Source organism: Rhinopithecus roxellana, chromosome 21 (genome assembly GCF_007565055.1).
Source record: "Rhinopithecus roxellana isolate Shanxi Qingling chromosome 21, ASM756505v1, whole genome shotgun sequence".
NCBI lineage: Eukaryota > Metazoa > Chordata > Mammalia > Primates > Cercopithecidae > Rhinopithecus > Rhinopithecus roxellana.
Window position 1 is genome coordinate 30,001,677 of NC_044569.1, and position 16,411 is coordinate 30,018,087.

General features: G+C 43.9%; 1 protein-coding gene across 5 annotated transcripts in view; it reads left to right on the plus strand.

Moving 5' to 3' along the window:
• Positions 1-239: 239 nt before the first annotated feature.
• Positions 240-16,411, plus strand: part of SOCS6 (suppressor of cytokine signaling 6) — a 43,493-nt gene continuing 27,321 nt past the window's right edge. Inside the window, exons 1-3 of one of the 5 annotated variants that reach the window (XM_030926092.1) lie at positions 1,502-1,589; positions 2,338-2,449; positions 4,682-4,926. The gene's annotated coding sequence lies outside the window, so the exon portion shown is untranslated. Of the gene's footprint in view, positions 791-1,501; positions 2,450-4,681; positions 4,927-16,411 lie in introns of those variants that run through there. The other 4 variants (XM_030926090.1, XM_030926091.1, XM_030926089.1 and 1 more) reach the window with 4 other exon arrangements.

Below are 16,411 nucleotides of genomic sequence, written 5' to 3' on the forward strand. Positions count from 1 at the left end.
TTACTTGTACAAAACCTCCCTGAAAACGACTAAATGGAAAAGTAGATGGCTTGAAACAAGGAACAAGTTTGTCTTTTTAAAACGCATTTTTCACAATTTAGTCGAGGTGTGGGGTTTCCCCACTTGTGGCTCTGCACAGCGTGCGTGCGCGCGCGTCTGTCCTGGGGTCCCCTCCCCGCGGGGACGTGGCCGGGGTCCCTACGCGAGCCCAGCAGACCTGGGCAGTGCGGGGGTCCGGCCGCCGGCCGCAGGGGCACAGGGACAGCAGCCGCCAAATCCCCGGGGCCGGGGGGTCAAGGAGACTTTCCTTTCCGCGTTAGCCGGGGCCACCCCCGCCAGAGGGAAGGCACCAAAGGAGAAACAAGGACAGGGACACTGGAGGCCGGAGGGGCGCCCGCCTGCAGGCACCAGCGGAGGGGCGCGGGGGGTAGGGACCAGGGATCCGCGCCCCGCCTGCCTCACGACCCCGGCCGGGCGCCCCACCCCTCGGAACCCCCACCCCTCGGAACCCCCACTTAGTGCCGGGCCCCCGCCCCGCCCCGCGGCCCCCGGCCTCAGTCCCGCGCGCCCCAACGCCCCGCCTGCGCCGCGGGCCCGAGTAGTGGGCGCGGGGCGGCCCGCTCGGCTCCTCCGCACCCGCTCCTCGCTCGGGCCGAGGCGCCGCGGCTGCGCGCCCCTCCTGGAGGAGGAGGAGGAGGAAGAAGGAGGCGGGAGGAGGAGTTGCAGAGAGAAGGCGAGCGCGGCAGTCGCGCCGGCGCTGGGCGAGGAAGCGGAGCCGGGCCGCCTCCGGGTGAGCGACCGGGGAGCCCGGGCGGAAGGCAGGGGCCGGGCTTCGCCGTCCGCCTTCAGCTCGTTCGCGGTGCGGGGCACCGGCCGCGGGGCTGGTTTTCGCCTCCGGGCGCAGGGGGCGGATCTGGCGCGGGCCGGGCCGGGCCGGGGAGGCCGCCGTGCGCGGGGCTGCAGCGGCGGGTCTGGGTCAGCGCGAGGCCCTGCGCCGTCTCGGCGGGTGCGCGGGCGGGGGCCAGGGCTGGGGAACAGGGAACGGGGACCGGGGCCGGGCCCGGGAGCGGGGACGCGAGAACCGGGGAGCCGGGGCCGGGACGCGGCGGTCCCTGAAGGGCCGAGGCCTGCGTGGCCGCGGGCGGCTCTTCCCGACCCCTCGGCCTCTTCGGCCGCGGCGCGCCGGCCCGGGCCGCCGCCTTTGTTGCCCGCAGCTCGCCGGGGAGAGGCCGGGGCTCCGCGAGGCCTGGGCGGCGGCGCGGGGCCTCCGCGGCTCTGCGTCCCGGCCGGGTCCCTCCTCGGACCTCCGCGGGCTCGGGCTCGGGCTCGGGGTCGAGGCGCGGCGAGGCCGCAGGCGCGAGGGCGGGCCTGGGGAGCGGCGCTGGGACTCGGGGACGCCCCCGCCCCACCGCTGAGGTCGCGCCGGCGCTGGTGGAGGTGCAGGCCGGGGCTGTTCTGCCGCTGAAGGTGCCGCCGGCCGGCAGCGCACTCACCCGGGTATAGGGAGGAGACAATTGTGGAATTTAAACCGCTCCTGGGACCGACACGGGCCTGAATTTTCAGTTTGCTTCGGGAGTTGGCAACTTCAGGTACACCCTTGTGGCTCACGGAGCAGAATTATGGACGTTTCTCAGGGGCAGGTCCTGGCACAAAACTTGGGATGTGTGCAGTAATGTGTGCGCCAACTTATCGTTAGTTGGAATGTGAAATTGGGGTTCCCATCCCCACTGTTTGGAATGAAGGGCCAGGTGGGAATATGTGGCAGAACTCAGTCTTCCGGTAGCAAAAGAAATAATGTTGAATTCATTTCAACAAATGTTTCTGCAGCGTCTGCCGGGATAAGGCAACATGCACTGTGCTTAAGGACAGAGAACACAGTAATGACAGAAATAACGTGAATTACACACACTGAACGTCTCCCAGAGACGTTTTAAATTTACTGTGTTCCTTGGGATAAAGATACATTTGGAATCAAAAGTAAACGGTCTACTTCAAGATAAAATATCTGACATCTTGTCAGCCACAGAAGGTAGCAATTTATCTTGACTTTTTTTAACCAACTGCCACAACGTTAAATCCATTTAGCTTACTTGAATGGATGAATTTTAAGTGGAATATTTAATGTTGTGGACAGTCAGCCTTACTTAAAAACACGAATGGCATTGCTCACCAGGTTTCACAAAAACCGGAAAAAAGTCTGTAATACTTTCCCGTGGGCTTTCTAATTTCTCCTCCTAGTGGGTTTTGTGCACGCGTGGATATGGTAAGGTCTAGGATCCTTTCAGCTCTAAACTAAATATATGGCCTTAACCCCTTGGTTCCAACACCCTCCCTAAGCCTGCCTTGGTGCCTTGGAGGAAGCTGGTTGGTGGACAGTGGATTTGATAAGGATTCCTGGAAGAACTTCTATCTGGAGTTTGACCCGAGCTTTCTTTCCGCTTGTGCCTGGGTAAGGATGAGCCAGGTATTCACCCGAATATATACTTTTTAAAACTTCATTCAGCATCTCTTTTGAAACACTTTTTCTCTCTTACCTTTATCGTTATCTTTTAAATTACCCTCTAAATTGGTAGTCTTGCCCCTTTCTCTTCAGCAGGGCCTCCGACCCAAGGGCACACCTTCAGGTCATCCCATGACCTCCTCTCTTGGTGCCCCCTGCCCCCCGCCCGCAGGGAGTGGCAGGGAAGGAATTGGAGAGCCATTGACTGGGCGTAGGGTGGAAAATGGTGCTGTACTGACTGCGTTTCTAGTCATTTTGCCTTCCAATGTTTTTCTTCATTCTTGCATTAGAACTGGAAAAGGTGTTCTTTTTAATGGCCCCTTTTTTTAGGAAACAGAAAGCAAGAATCTTGTTTTTTATTTTATCTCTCACTCAGGGTAGAGTGCGGTGGTGCAATCTTGGCTCACTGTAGCCTTGAACTCCTGGGCTCAAGTGATCCACCTCCCTCAGCCTCCAGAGTAACTTGGACTGTAGACTTATGTGCCACCGAACTTGGCTGATTGTTTTTTGGAGAGGTGGGGTCTTGCTATGTTGCCAAGGCTGGTCTCAAACTCTAGGCCTCAGGATCCTCTCACCTCAGCTTCCCAAAGCTCTGGGATTACAGGCATGAACCACCACACCCAGCCTGCAAGTGTCCCCTTAAGCCTGTCTTGTGTAATTACACTCCTCAGAGAAAAATCTTGCTAGTTTTCTCCATTGTGGCCAGTTTTCAGGAAACTTTTGGGTTATTGATCATATCTTTTATTTTGCTCATAGAGGTGTGATCTTATTTAAAAGTCCAAACATATAGATGGTCCCCAATTTTGGACTTTTTGACTTTTTGATGGAGCAAAAACGATACACATTCAGTATGCATCTCGACTTAGATCCAGATAAATCCACTGTGAGTTTTGACTTTAAGATACTTTCAATTTATCGTGGGCTTATTGGGATGCAATTACTGTTATTCTCTTGAAAATATGCACTCATGAGAAAGGATAATACACACATAAATGCATATGTATTTGGAAGCGTGAGGTCAAATACTTCATTTATAATCCAGTATAGCTAATGGATGTGTATACATGCTATTTTAATGCTTAATAAAGGTAGATAAGCAAATGAACTAAAAAGATCTCCTTTTGCTGCTTTCCGTTTATTTCATCCTGTGTAGGAAGTGAGGATTGTCTATTATAGTTCTCTGGCCTCATCCCTGGCCTCTTCCAGTTCTGGAAATTATATTTTCATCTGTGGTGCTGAAGTACTTTTGTAAAATTATTCCTTTTACAAGGGAGAACTTCCTAATACTAGTATATGTCATAAAAAGGAGAAACTTTCTTACATGGATAGATTGATAGAAATAATTCTTCAGCTGTTAAAAGAGGAATAACATAAGACGTGTTTGATATTGTTTTGAAGTGAAATTGTCATTAATGTTTTTATGGGTAATTTAGTATGCTGTTTGGCGTGTTGGTTTAGCTAATAAGTCGTGATGGCTTTAGGACTGAGAACACAGTTTAGTTAATGATTTCAGGTCTTTACCCACCCATACAAACATTAAATTTTACTTAGTTGGGGCAGTTGTTTTTAGGTGGCCATTGGTCTTGATGTTTTGAGAACAAACATACTTAGATAAAGTCATGTAAGATTTCAGTTCCCACCTTGCACACTCTGGACATGTTGGGGGGCATCCGTTTACCAGCTCTGTGACCTTGAACACGTTCTGTATGCCCTCTGAGTCTTATTCCTCATCTGGGGCTAAAGTGGGGATAATAATTTATCTCACAGTGTTGTAATGAATGTGTATTTATGGTAAAATCCAAACTCTTGCTTTGTTTTGAGACGGGGATCTCACTCTGAATGCCCAGGCTGGAGTGCAGTGGCACCATCAGGACTCACTGCAGCCTCAACCTCCCAGGTTCAAGCTATCTTCCCACCTCAGCACCCCCTCCGCTAGTAACTGGGACCACAAGTGCATGCCTCCATGCCCAGCTGATTTTTTAATTTTCTGTAGAGAGGGGGTCTCCTTACGTTGCCCAGGTTGGTCTTGAAGTCATGGACTCAGGTGATCCTCCCACCTTTGCCTCCCAAATTATTGGGATTACAAACATGAGCCGCTGTGCCCAGCCAAAAATCCAAACTCTTTCTCATCGACTGTAACATTTCTGCCTAGTTCTGAAATGTGTTTTCATTTCTCCCTAGTTCTCATCTTGAACAACCATCTCTGCCTTACCAGCGTTCTGCCCTACCCTTTCTGTTCCTCAGCAATCGGAGCTGCTTCCTGCTTCGCCACCTTTGACACAGGAGTTCTGTTTGCCTACAGTGTCCTTCGGTGGCTCCTGTGGTGGGTTCATTCTCAGATCTCAATGCCAGTGTCACCACCTCAGAGCATCACCACCTCGGAGAAGACTTCTGTGACTACCTTGTGGCTCCTTCAGTCATCCCAAGTAATTGATTTGTATGGTTCCTTCATGACCTCTGCTATTATCTGTAATTACTTTGTTTACTTGTTTCTGCTGTTCCACCGCCACCCCAAAGAAGTTCTATGAGGCCAGAATGTCTACTGTGGTCCTCCTTTTCCGTGTGCCTGACACATCCCGGGGGGCCTAGCCGCTGAGTAGGAGGCTTGTGGGTATACAGAAAGTACTTGCAGTTTTCATGTTGTTATCTACACCTTAAAGGCAGAGACATGCTGTGTACGTGTTAGAAAGTTGTTGGTGTTTGATGTCGTTTGTCCTCTTCAGAGCTGGACTGCTTGCCTGGCTGAGTCAATCATAGCACTAATAAAACCAAAGTCCTTATCATTACATGGCCCCAACAGCCCTACAGAGAGAGAACTGTCACTGCCTGTAGAGGCATGATGTGTGGCTGAGTGACTCAAGTACCAGACTAACTCGCAGTGTAGACGCCCAGATCTCCTTCACTTCTGAAAGTATAGTCATGTAGCGTGTTGAAAGTCACCATCCCAAAACGCATTTTCCCTGCTTACATAGCTTAGTAAAGTGAAACCTCAGTTATCTGGAACCTCCTGGTATCCTCAGTTTTCTGGTGTAGAATTAAGCCAGAAGGAAAAACTCCTTTGGAATTAGAAAAGCCAGAGACTTCGAAGCCCTGCGTGCTAAGGAAGGCAGTCTCTCCTGGGGATGCAGATCTAGGTTTGAATTTCGGCGCTTCAATTTTATAGGGTAGATTAAAAAAAAAAAAAACTTAAAGTTTTTGTTCCTTTACATGTATAATAATGATGACGTTTCTCTCAGAGCTGGTGTGATAATGGAATGAGATAGCTGAGCACGGTGGCTCATGCCTGTAATCCCAGCAGTTTGGGGGGCCAAGGCGGGCGGATCAGGAGGTCAGGAGTTTGAGACCAGCCTGGCCAACATAGTGAAACCCCGTCTCTACTAAAAATACAAAAATTAGCCGGGCGTGGTGGCACGCGCCTGTAGTCCCAGCTACTCGGGAGGCTGAGGCAGGAGCTTGAACCTGGGAGTTGGAGGTTGCGGTGAGCTGAGATTGTGCCACTGCACTCTAGCCTGGGCAACAGAGTGAGACTGTCTAAAAAAAAAAAAAGAAAGAAAGAAAAAGAAAATGGAATGAGATAATGCATGTTAGTGTATTAATTAAGTACCTGAAATATAACAAGTGCTAATACTTTAACACTAGTATTCTACTCCTTTATCTGGCTGCTTTTGACTAGTCAGATTATGTTTTAAAATAATAGTAATAATTCCTATTTAAAGTAATTATTACTATTAATATTGTTACTATTAATTCTTTTCTGTGTCCCTGACATATCCCAGGGGGACTGGCCACTGAGTCCATTTTTCTTGTCAGTTTTTGCTGTTGTTGTTGTTGTTCTTTGGAGGGGAATTCCCTCAGTTTTCTTTTCTTTTCTTTCTTTTTTTTGAGACAGAGTCTCACTCTGTTGCCCAGGCTGGAGTGCAGTGGCCGGATCTCAGCGCACTGCAAGCTCCGCCTCCCGGGTTTATGCCATTCTCCTGCCTCAGCCTCCCGAGTAGCTGGGACTACAGGCGCCCGCCAACTTGTCCGGCTAGTTTGTTTTGTATTTTTTAGTAGAGACGGGGTTTCACCGTGTTCGCCAGGATGGTCTTGATCTCCTGACCTCGTGATCCGCCCGTCTCGGCCTCCCAAAGTGCTGGGATTACAGGCTTGAGCCACCGCGCCCGGCCAATTTTTCTTTTATTGGATGTTTTTTGGCTGTGGGAGTTTTGTTTTCAAACTGTTCTCCTCACCCTCTCTTTTATAATATATAATATTATAATAATAATAATTCCTAAAGTAATTCTTACTATTGAAAACATAATCTGACTAGTCAAAAGTAGTATTCTGATTAATCAGCCACACCTGTGTTAGACTTGCGTGCTTTTGTTAAGGAAGCCTAATGTGAGAAAAGGGTTTGAGACCAAAGGAGCAAGAGAAATGGAAATGAAAGCAGGCAGTGAATGGGCGTCTTCTGAAGGATTGCTAGTGCCGGCTGCTGGACTGGTAAGGATTACAGGTGGTCACAGCGTTAGCAGCAATTGCCTGGCTTGGCTGTGGAGTCACTGCAGTTCATTGGTGGGAGACCGAGAACAAAAAGGATGCCACACTTTGCCTTCTCTGCAGAGCCTTCTGCTCTGATTATGTTTGTTCTGATACTGTTTTATCACTCTTAACAGCCAATACACTAAAATACTTTCTTGAAAAGGGCATCACACTTGGAGACTGGGGAGTGATGATTATCTTACTTTCCATAGCATTGGACTCTTGAGTATAGAGAAGAAAAGAAAGAAGACAGGATATATCTGAGGGCCTGGGAGGCAGGCAGTGACCTGAACATCAGTAAGTCCTAATGGTGTCATTATGCCATCCTGAAATTTTCCAGCAGATAAATTTGGTCATCTGGAGAGGCATCCATTTATATACAGCAGTTTGTGACAGTCTGGGATTGTACTTAATATACACACTTGTGCTTAAAATACCTTTTTGAAGTCAGAGGACTGTATGGCTCCTATTAGATAAGATTTCCATCAAAAACAATTTCAGTGGTTCAGTGTTAATCTTTAGAATTATCTAGACAAGGTGTTTTTACTCAGTGATCTGGGTAGCCGATTATTTGGTGCTGTTTATGGTGGCACTTAAAGTGATTTTTGTGGTACACGTTCTTCTGACTATATCAATAATATGCTAGATGATTGAAGCAGCTGGGTTAGCATGCTTTTAAAGTCAGATGAATTCTTACTGGTAGATTTTTACTGTGTCTGTTACTTGTTTAAAGTTTGTTGTGATGTTTATAATGTGTTTGTTTTTAAAGCTTAATTTTGGTTTTAATTTTGGTTTTAAGTAACATATTACCATCCCTCAGACAATAGTCATTTTTGTTTGTTGACGTTGCTTTTGAAGTTAAAAAAAAAGTGACATATTTAGGGAATAACATTATTGCCAAATATCACAGACTGGCAGAAAATGTAAGCAAATACCAAAGCAGAGCATTACAGTAGGGTTTTAGTGATTTTATACATTTGCAGCAGAATTACTGCATTTTAGAGCTAGAAGGAACTCCTCTGATTATAGATTGTCTTCGTCCTTGCACAGATGAGGAAATTGGGTCTAAGCAGGGTGTCATCTGCCCAGAGTCACACACCACATTAGTAGTCGATTTCAGAATGGACTGTGGTGTGTGCAGCCCTTTATCCTGTTGATGCTGAAGGTTTTAATTGAATCCTGGGAGCTGGGGAATTTGGATTTGTGTCTTCATGGAGGATATTACAGTTGAGCTGGCTCTTGCAGGGTGACCTGTGTGTGATTGGAGAAAGATACAGAAGGCAGGGACAGTATCTAAAACAGGGCGAATCGCAGGAGACTCTACCGTCAACTTAGAAATTCTTCTTTCCTTCCCAAGTGGGGTTCCTTGTTTTCTGTTCCTTAGTTTACCTCCTTGATATGATGAAGCTCATCCTCCTAGTGACTTCTGTGAAAGGTGATGGAGAAGATGATACTGTTTTTATGAGCCTTGTGTGTCAGACAATGCGTGTGTTCTAAGTATCGGGTGTATGCCTGGCTGTGTATAAAATTCCAGGTTAATTTTAGTTCAGATAGAATAAGTTACTTGGCAGTGACAAATTAACTCTGAAATCTCAGTGCATGAATAGAGGTCTGTGTCTTGCTTTCGCAAAGTCTGTGGTGGGCGCCACCTCCCTGGGCCTCTTCCTTTGGGTCTAGTCTGCTTTCACCTACAGTTCCTGTCTGTTGCTCCCATGGCAGATGTGGGTGTATCTGCAGGTCACACGCTGGTGACCATAGGCCAGAACCAGGCCTAGTCCCTGCAAGAATGCCAGACACGTGCAGGGGCACAATGAGAGTCATTGAACTGTCAGTGGGGGTCACAGTTGTGTGTTTCCTCTTGGAATTTTGCAGGCATTGCTCGGTTGTCTTCCGGTTTTCAGTGTTACTGTGAAGTCACATGCCGCCAGTTTGCCAGGCATTTGTAAGCCATTTCTTTTCTCCCTAGTTTTGTATTATCGCCTAAATACTAACATTTTACCATGGTGGGTCTGGTGATTGTTCTTTTCTACTTTGGATGTGCCGAGCATTCCACAGAGCTTTTCAGTCTGTAAACTTGCGTTTTTCAGTTCTAGGAAAACTATTAAAATGACGTTGATAATTTCTTCCCTTTCCTTTTCTCATTCCTTTTTTTTTTTTTTTTTCTATCTTAAGCTCTTCATTGGACGTAGGAACTCCTAAATCCATCTATTTATTTGCTTAGCTTTTTTCTCCATTTCTCTTGTCAGTTTTTGTTGTTGTTCTTTGGAGGGGAGTTCCCTCAGTTTTTCTTTCATTGGATGTTTACTTTTTGGCTGTGGGAGTTTTGTTTTCTAACTGTTCTCCTCACCCCTTCTTTTTTAAACAAATAGCATCCGCCTCGCGGTTCATATTTGTGAAACCTTTTCTCAGGCTGGTTTTTCGTTGTCTTCCTTTCCGGCAGTCTTAGATTTTGGTTTACTCCAGTTTGTTTCAGCCACTTAACACTGTTGTCATCTGCCATAATTCTCTTTGTAATTTTCTTCGTTCCTATGTTTTTGGGGAATGATAGAGATAAAGAAGAGTGTGTTTAATCAGGAAGGTTTTTTTTTTTTTCCCTTTATTTAAACAGTTTTCATTTGTTTTGCTAGCATCAATGAATATTAAACCCTTCGTTTTTGGGGAAAAACCACATCTGTTTTTTTCTTTAAATAAAGGTAGTGTTTTCATTTAGTGCTCTCATGAAGCCACATCTGTGTCACTGAGTTCAATTAACTTAGTTGATGAAATGCCTACTGATCTGTAGTGGGTAACATAATTATTTTAATTTGGACTGTTTTAAAAGCATCAAGAGATCACATCTTTGGGAACCCATAATAAATGGTTACTTTTGGCAATCAAATTATTGTTTTACAATGGAAGTAATCTTTTCATTTTGTAAGATTTTTATTTTATTTGCTTAATAGAGATATATTATTAAATTGAATAATTATTGCTTTCCAAGATTCCCTTCAGCTCTAATGATCAGTGAATGAAGTTTACATTGGCTCTTAATGTACATTTAATAGCAAATTTCATGTGGATTACTTTTTGTACCCCAAATCTGCTATTTAAAATTCCATTCTTCATTTGGATGTACTTTAGAAATGAGGAAAAGATTATTTTAACTGAAAACTCATATTCTCTACTGCAAATTGAATGACAAAATCTTGTATGTTCTATGTGAAAGCATTTCAATAATGGACAAATTGCTCTTTAAATTAGAGCTTTTGTGTTGCTCTGAAGGCTCTGAGAGCAGTCATAACAGTTGTGTTACTTTTCAGTTATTTTTATATGCATGTTGCCTTTCAGAAGTTAGATATTTTTGCTTTAGTAGTTCATTACATTTAAGATATTTTAATATATAAACAAATTACTTTTAATCTTGAAAAAATAAAGCAATGAAGAAACTTTATTAAAACACTTTGCTACAGTACAGAATAAAAACAAAACATCTTTGTTCATAGTTTGTCAAATTCTGAAAGAATCTTACCTACTTGGTAGTTTATAATTCATGAGGTTATTCTTTTTCATAGGCAATGAATGTGGTGAGATTTTTAGGGAATTTGCTATATTTGTAGTTAAAATAATTTTGTTGACATTAAAATGTTAAATAATTGTTTTTTGATTTGTCATTGTCAGCTATGATCAGATATAGGTGAATGGAATTAAAAGAACTCTATATAAGATAGTATTTTACATTTATCGTTCTGGAGGTCAGGATGTATTACATATATATTATATCAGAATGTATTACAATAGCTATTTCTAAACCACCAACTGTAATTATACCTTAGCCAATAAGGTTGCAGATGTGGACATCATTAAGGATCTTACTAGTAGTAAGTCGGGGTGTTGTATTTTCAGTGTGCAGATGATTTCCATTATCAATGTTGCCCAGGTCTACACTGATTTTAGAGTTAAGATACCTATATTAATTTGTTGAAAAGTGTCATAGTTATTTCATAGGAGACCCAGGCCTGATACACACAGTGGTGAAGATAAAAGGCCGATTTATTTCTTGTGATGTGTTTCCAACACCAACAACGACTTCTTCAGCATGAAAACTGAGTGTCCTGGCCGGGTACGGTGGCTCATGCCTATAATCCCAACATTTTGGGAGGCCGAGGTGGGTGGATCACTTGGGGTCAGGAGTTCAAGACCAGCCTGACCAATGTGGCAAAACCCTGTCTCTACTAAAAATACAAAATTTAGACAGGCATGGTGGCACACGCTGTAATCCCACCTACTTGGGAGGCTGAGGCAGGAGAATCGCTTGAACCCGGGAGGCAGAGGTTGCGGCGAGCCGAGATCATGCCATTGCACTCCAGCCTGGAGTGGAAACTCTGTCTTAAAAAAAAAAAAAGAGCGAAACTCTGTCTTAAAAAAAAAAAAAGAAAGAAAACCGAGTGTCCAATGTTTCAGTTAATTCAGACACTACCCAGAGTCAGTACAGTCCCCACAGGCAACAGGCTGAGTCCCATAAGACTGCCCCAGCCTCAGATACCAGTCGCAAGTCCCAGGCCTCTCACATTTCTGACTGACTGGTTACAAATCAGCAGTTCCCACTACCTCATCAGATTAGATAATTTGCTGGGATAAAACTCAGGAAAACATTATTATAAAAGGGCACAGCTCAGCAACAGCCCAGTAGAAGAGGTGCACGGAGCAAGCACGGGGGGACGTGGAGCTTCTGTGCCCTCCTAGGGTGGCCTCCTGCCTAGCTCGCCCTTGTGTGCACAAGGTCCCTGAATCTCGTGGTTAGAGTTTCTGTAGAACTCAATCTCTAATCCTTTCCTTTTCTCTTCAGGATAGGGACTGAGGGTCGGGGCTGAAAGTTCCACGCTCTAGGCCCTGGGCCTCTGGGTGACCAGCCCCATCCTGAGGCTGTCTAGGAGGGAGGGCTCCTTTTAATCACAGCATTAGCATTAACAGTTGTGATTGAAAGGGGCTTGTTTTGAACAACAAAAAACGTTTCTATCTCAGGAAATCCCAAAGATTTAGGAACTGTGCCAGAAACTAGGGACAAAGATGCAATATTTCTTATATCACATTTCTTTGAATTGGTTAAGTGCAAGACAACAAAACATAATATAGTTTAACCATTTATATAACACTCGTGTTAGGTATTATAAATAATCTAGAGATGATTTAAAGTAGGGGAGGATGTGCATAGGTTATATGCAAATACTATGACATTTTACATAAAGGACTTAAGCATTCATAGCTTTTGTTATTGATAGGGTTCCTGGAGCCAATCCCCCATGAATACCGAGGGGTGACTGTATACATGCAAAGACAGTGATGAATTGACGTATAGGTGTACTACTTTTTAAATGTAACCTGTTAAAGTCTGAATTAAAAAATTAAGGAGAGGTGTACAGTCATTTAATCAATTCTTTATGTTTTTTTCCTTGAGACGAAGTCTCTCTCTCGCCCAGGCTGGAGTGCAGTGGCATGATCTCAACTCACTGCAACCTCTGCCTCCTGGGTTCAGGTGATTCTCCTGCCTCAGCCTCCCGAGTAGCTGGGATTACAGGCACCCACCACCACACCTGGCTAGTTTTTGTATTTTTTTTAGTAGAGACGAAGTTGCACCCCCGTTGGCCAGGCTAGTCTCGAACTCCTGACCTCAAGTGATCCACCCACCTCAGCCTCCCAAAGTGCTGGGATTACAGGCGTGAGCCACCGTGCCCAGTCTCATTAATCAATTCTTATAAGCCAACACAATTAGCATTTTTACATGATTGACGTTATGAATATTTGTTTCATACTCAGTTTAATAATTGAAGAAGAATGCATTGAATGCAATTACAATGAAGGATGCTTAGAAATGCTCTTGGGACAGTTCATTGCTGGTTAGATATCTAAATCTGTACATATTTTTATTATTTTCATTGAGTCAGATGCTGTTAGAACTGGACATGATTTAGAGATTATCACATATTTTGTATGGAGATTCACTCAGTATCCCCCTGCAAACTTAAGGTAGTGCTACCCCATATTTTTGTGTCAATAGCCTATAAAGTAGGAGTGAATCACTTGAGAATTTATTAGAGCTTTTGCTGTAAATATAAATTTATTCTTAAGTTTAAATTATTTGGCAACTTTAAGTTCATTTTTCTTAATTTGGCTATATTTAAATTTTTTTAATCTACCTTTGTAGCCATGCAGTGTTCCTGTTGCATTTGAATTAGAGCTTATTGTGGTAAGAGCTAAGGGCTCTGAAAGAAGTCAAAGCAATTGTATTACATTTATTATGTAAATATAATTGTATTTTTATGTAGTTGTAAATATTTATTATGTTTGCATGTAGTTGCCAAGAAGTGTGAAATGTCTGAGATTTTTGCCTTCAACACAAGCTCAAAGGCAGGCTCACCAGTTAGCCTGCTGCAGTTTCATGGATGTTGGCAAAAGACCTAAGACTCTTGGGTCAGAGATGAAGGACCTTATTACAGTAGCAGCCAGAGTGTCAGCATCTGTCCCAGTTTGCTGAGACATGTTGAGAATAGAATGGGGCAGGAGAAAGAAAGCAAGGAAATGAATTAGGAAGTATTGCCATAATGCAAGAGAAAGAGGATGGTAGCTTGGACTGGTATAGTGGCAAAAAGTAGTTGGATTCTGCATATGTTTTGGAGGTAGCTGAAATTGGGATTTCATGACATGCTGGATGAGGTATGAGGGAAAGAAAGGAGCCACGGGTGATTCTGAATGTTCTGATCTGATCATTGGAAGAATATGGAGTAGCCGGAAATGGAAGTAGGATAGAGAAGATTTAAACCTGCAGGTGGGGAGTGTGTAGGGGTGGGGTGGGAAAGAGCCAGAGTTTAGTTTTGAACTTGTGAAGTTTCAGGTATCTGCAAGACATCAAAGTGGCAGTATCCTGAAGGGAGCTGAATATAACTAATCTGTAAATGAAGAGAGAGAATTTGGGAGTGTAGGCACATCAATGCTATACAGTGTCATGAGCATGAATGAAATCATGGATGGAGAAGAGGGGACCAAAGTCTGAGTGTTGGGGCACTCCTGTTAAGACTTCAGAGGGGAACTAGCAAAGGAGTCAGACTGAGGGACCTTGAGAGTGTGGTGTGCTTAGCAAAGAGGTAAAATTATATGAAAGGAAAAGGAGTGGTCAGTGGTCACACAGTGCCTCTAAGATTAGGACTGAGAACTCATGCTAGACAGGAGCTGCTCTGTGCGCTGGTTGGTAGAGAAGCCTTTGGTGTGGGTGTCAGAAGGTTGGAGAGGAATAGTAGGCGTCGGTAGACACAGTTCTCCTAAGGTGTTTTGCTGCAAAGGGAATGAGAGAGATGGGGCTGCAGCTGGTAAGGAAAGTGGGGTCCCCACAAGTTTGTTTATATATGAGAAATAACATTTTCAGGAGTGATCCAGTGGAGTGGGGAAATTGTTGGGAGATTAAGTGTGCCAGCTGACCGTGGGGGCCCTTGAGCAAGGCAGCAGGATACAGTAGATGGAAACATGGTGCTGAGTGGGTAGATGGGGGCCGAGTCCAAGGTCTCCTGATGTCGTTCCTTTTCTAGGTGAAATAGGAAGTTGGGCCATCTGCTGAGATATTAAATAAGGGAGTGTTCCAGGGGTAATGGCAGTGTTCCAGGGGTGGAGAAAGGAGAGGAAAGGTGTGAAATGGTAGGCAGGGAAGGAGAAAAATGGACCAGGGAAAAGTAGTTTGATTTCCAGACCGTGGTAAGGACCCACCTGAGGGTCATAGCCTTGACTACAAAGTGAGATCCATCAGACCAGCTCTCTTTTTCTCCAGCCTTATTCAGCTCTGTGGATGCAGGCATGACATAAGCAGAGTTGAATTTGCTAATATAGTTTTACCAAGAGAGTTTTTCAGAAGGAGAGTAGAAGAAGGGGATAGAAGTATACACGAGGAAATGATTACAGTGATGAATTGTGGAATATAAGCTGAGTAGGAAGGGAAGAAGGTCTTGAAAGCTGGTAGGTGTATCACTCTTGTCATTTAGACTTTGAATATTCAAGGCCAGTTCGTAACTATATATACACCAGTACAAAAAAAAATTTAAGTCAGATTTGCAAAAAGTTATTTTGAGCAGGTAAAGAGGAGGAGGCTGTCTAAGTTCTACCAAAGCCAAAGAATAACAGTAAAAACAAAAAGCTACAAAAAAAAAACCCCAATAGTCTCATCTTTTGATTTATTTTTTGTTTGGCAGTCATGGTGTAACTGAAAGCCAAGAAAAGCCCCTGCATTTTTAATGGATTCACTCAACCATTTCCTTTAAAAAAGTAAGAACAAACAAGCTCACAGGTTTTATTCTTATAAAAACACTGCATGTTCATTATAGGATGTTTTGAAAATAATGTTTACAAAAATTCTGCCATCCAGTTAACAGTTCTGCTGTACTTTGTGGTCCACTTTTCCTCCCTATTCTTTCTATGTAATTGAACCACATACATATAATTTTGTTTCCTGTGTTTTTGCACTTAACAAATGAACAATATGAATTTTCCCCTCATGTTATTTATAACTCTGTATAAATATCAATTTCAGTGGTTCTTTAAAGTTCCATTGTGTAAACGTGCCAGGATTTTGTTTACTCATACTGTTGGAAATTAGGATGTTTCCAATTTTTTAAATTTAAATTTACTTTTTGTCATAAATAATGATCCAGGGAATATTTTTATTTCTTATTCTTTTAAGGTTGATAAAAACAGCATTATTGGGTCAGGGAGTATGATTGTTTTTCAGTTGCATATTGCCAAATTAATTTTTATAACTGTATTAAGATACCTTCAGCTGGGCACGGTGGCTCACGCTTGTAATCCCAGCCCTTTGGGAGGCTGAAGCAGGTGGATCATCTGAGGTCAGGAGTTTGACACCAGCCTGGCCAACGTGGTGAAACCCATGTCTACTAAAAATACAAAAATTAGCTGGGAGCGGTGGCATGTTCCTGTATTCCAAGCTACAGCAGGCTGAGGCAGGAGAATCGCTTGAATCGCTGAGGCTGGGAAGCAGAGGTTGCTGTGAGCTGAGATTGCACTACTGTGCTCCAGCCTGGGTGACAGACTGAGACTCTCAAAAAAAATAATAATAATAATTTTTTTAAAAAAAGATACTTTCAGGCAATCAGTACAACCATTTAGAAAAAATCTCTGCTGATTTGACTTTTGGAAAATTATAGTGTTAATAGTTTAATTTGTATATCTCTGATTCTTGTGAAGATTAATATTTTTCCATAAATGTGTTGAGTGAATTGGTTATATGCGTGGAAAAATATAAATCCCTACCCACCTCACACATAAATCAGTACTAGATTAATCAGGGACTTAAATATGAAAACCAAAACTTGTTTACAGCAAATTCACAGGAACATATGATCTCAGGGTTAGATG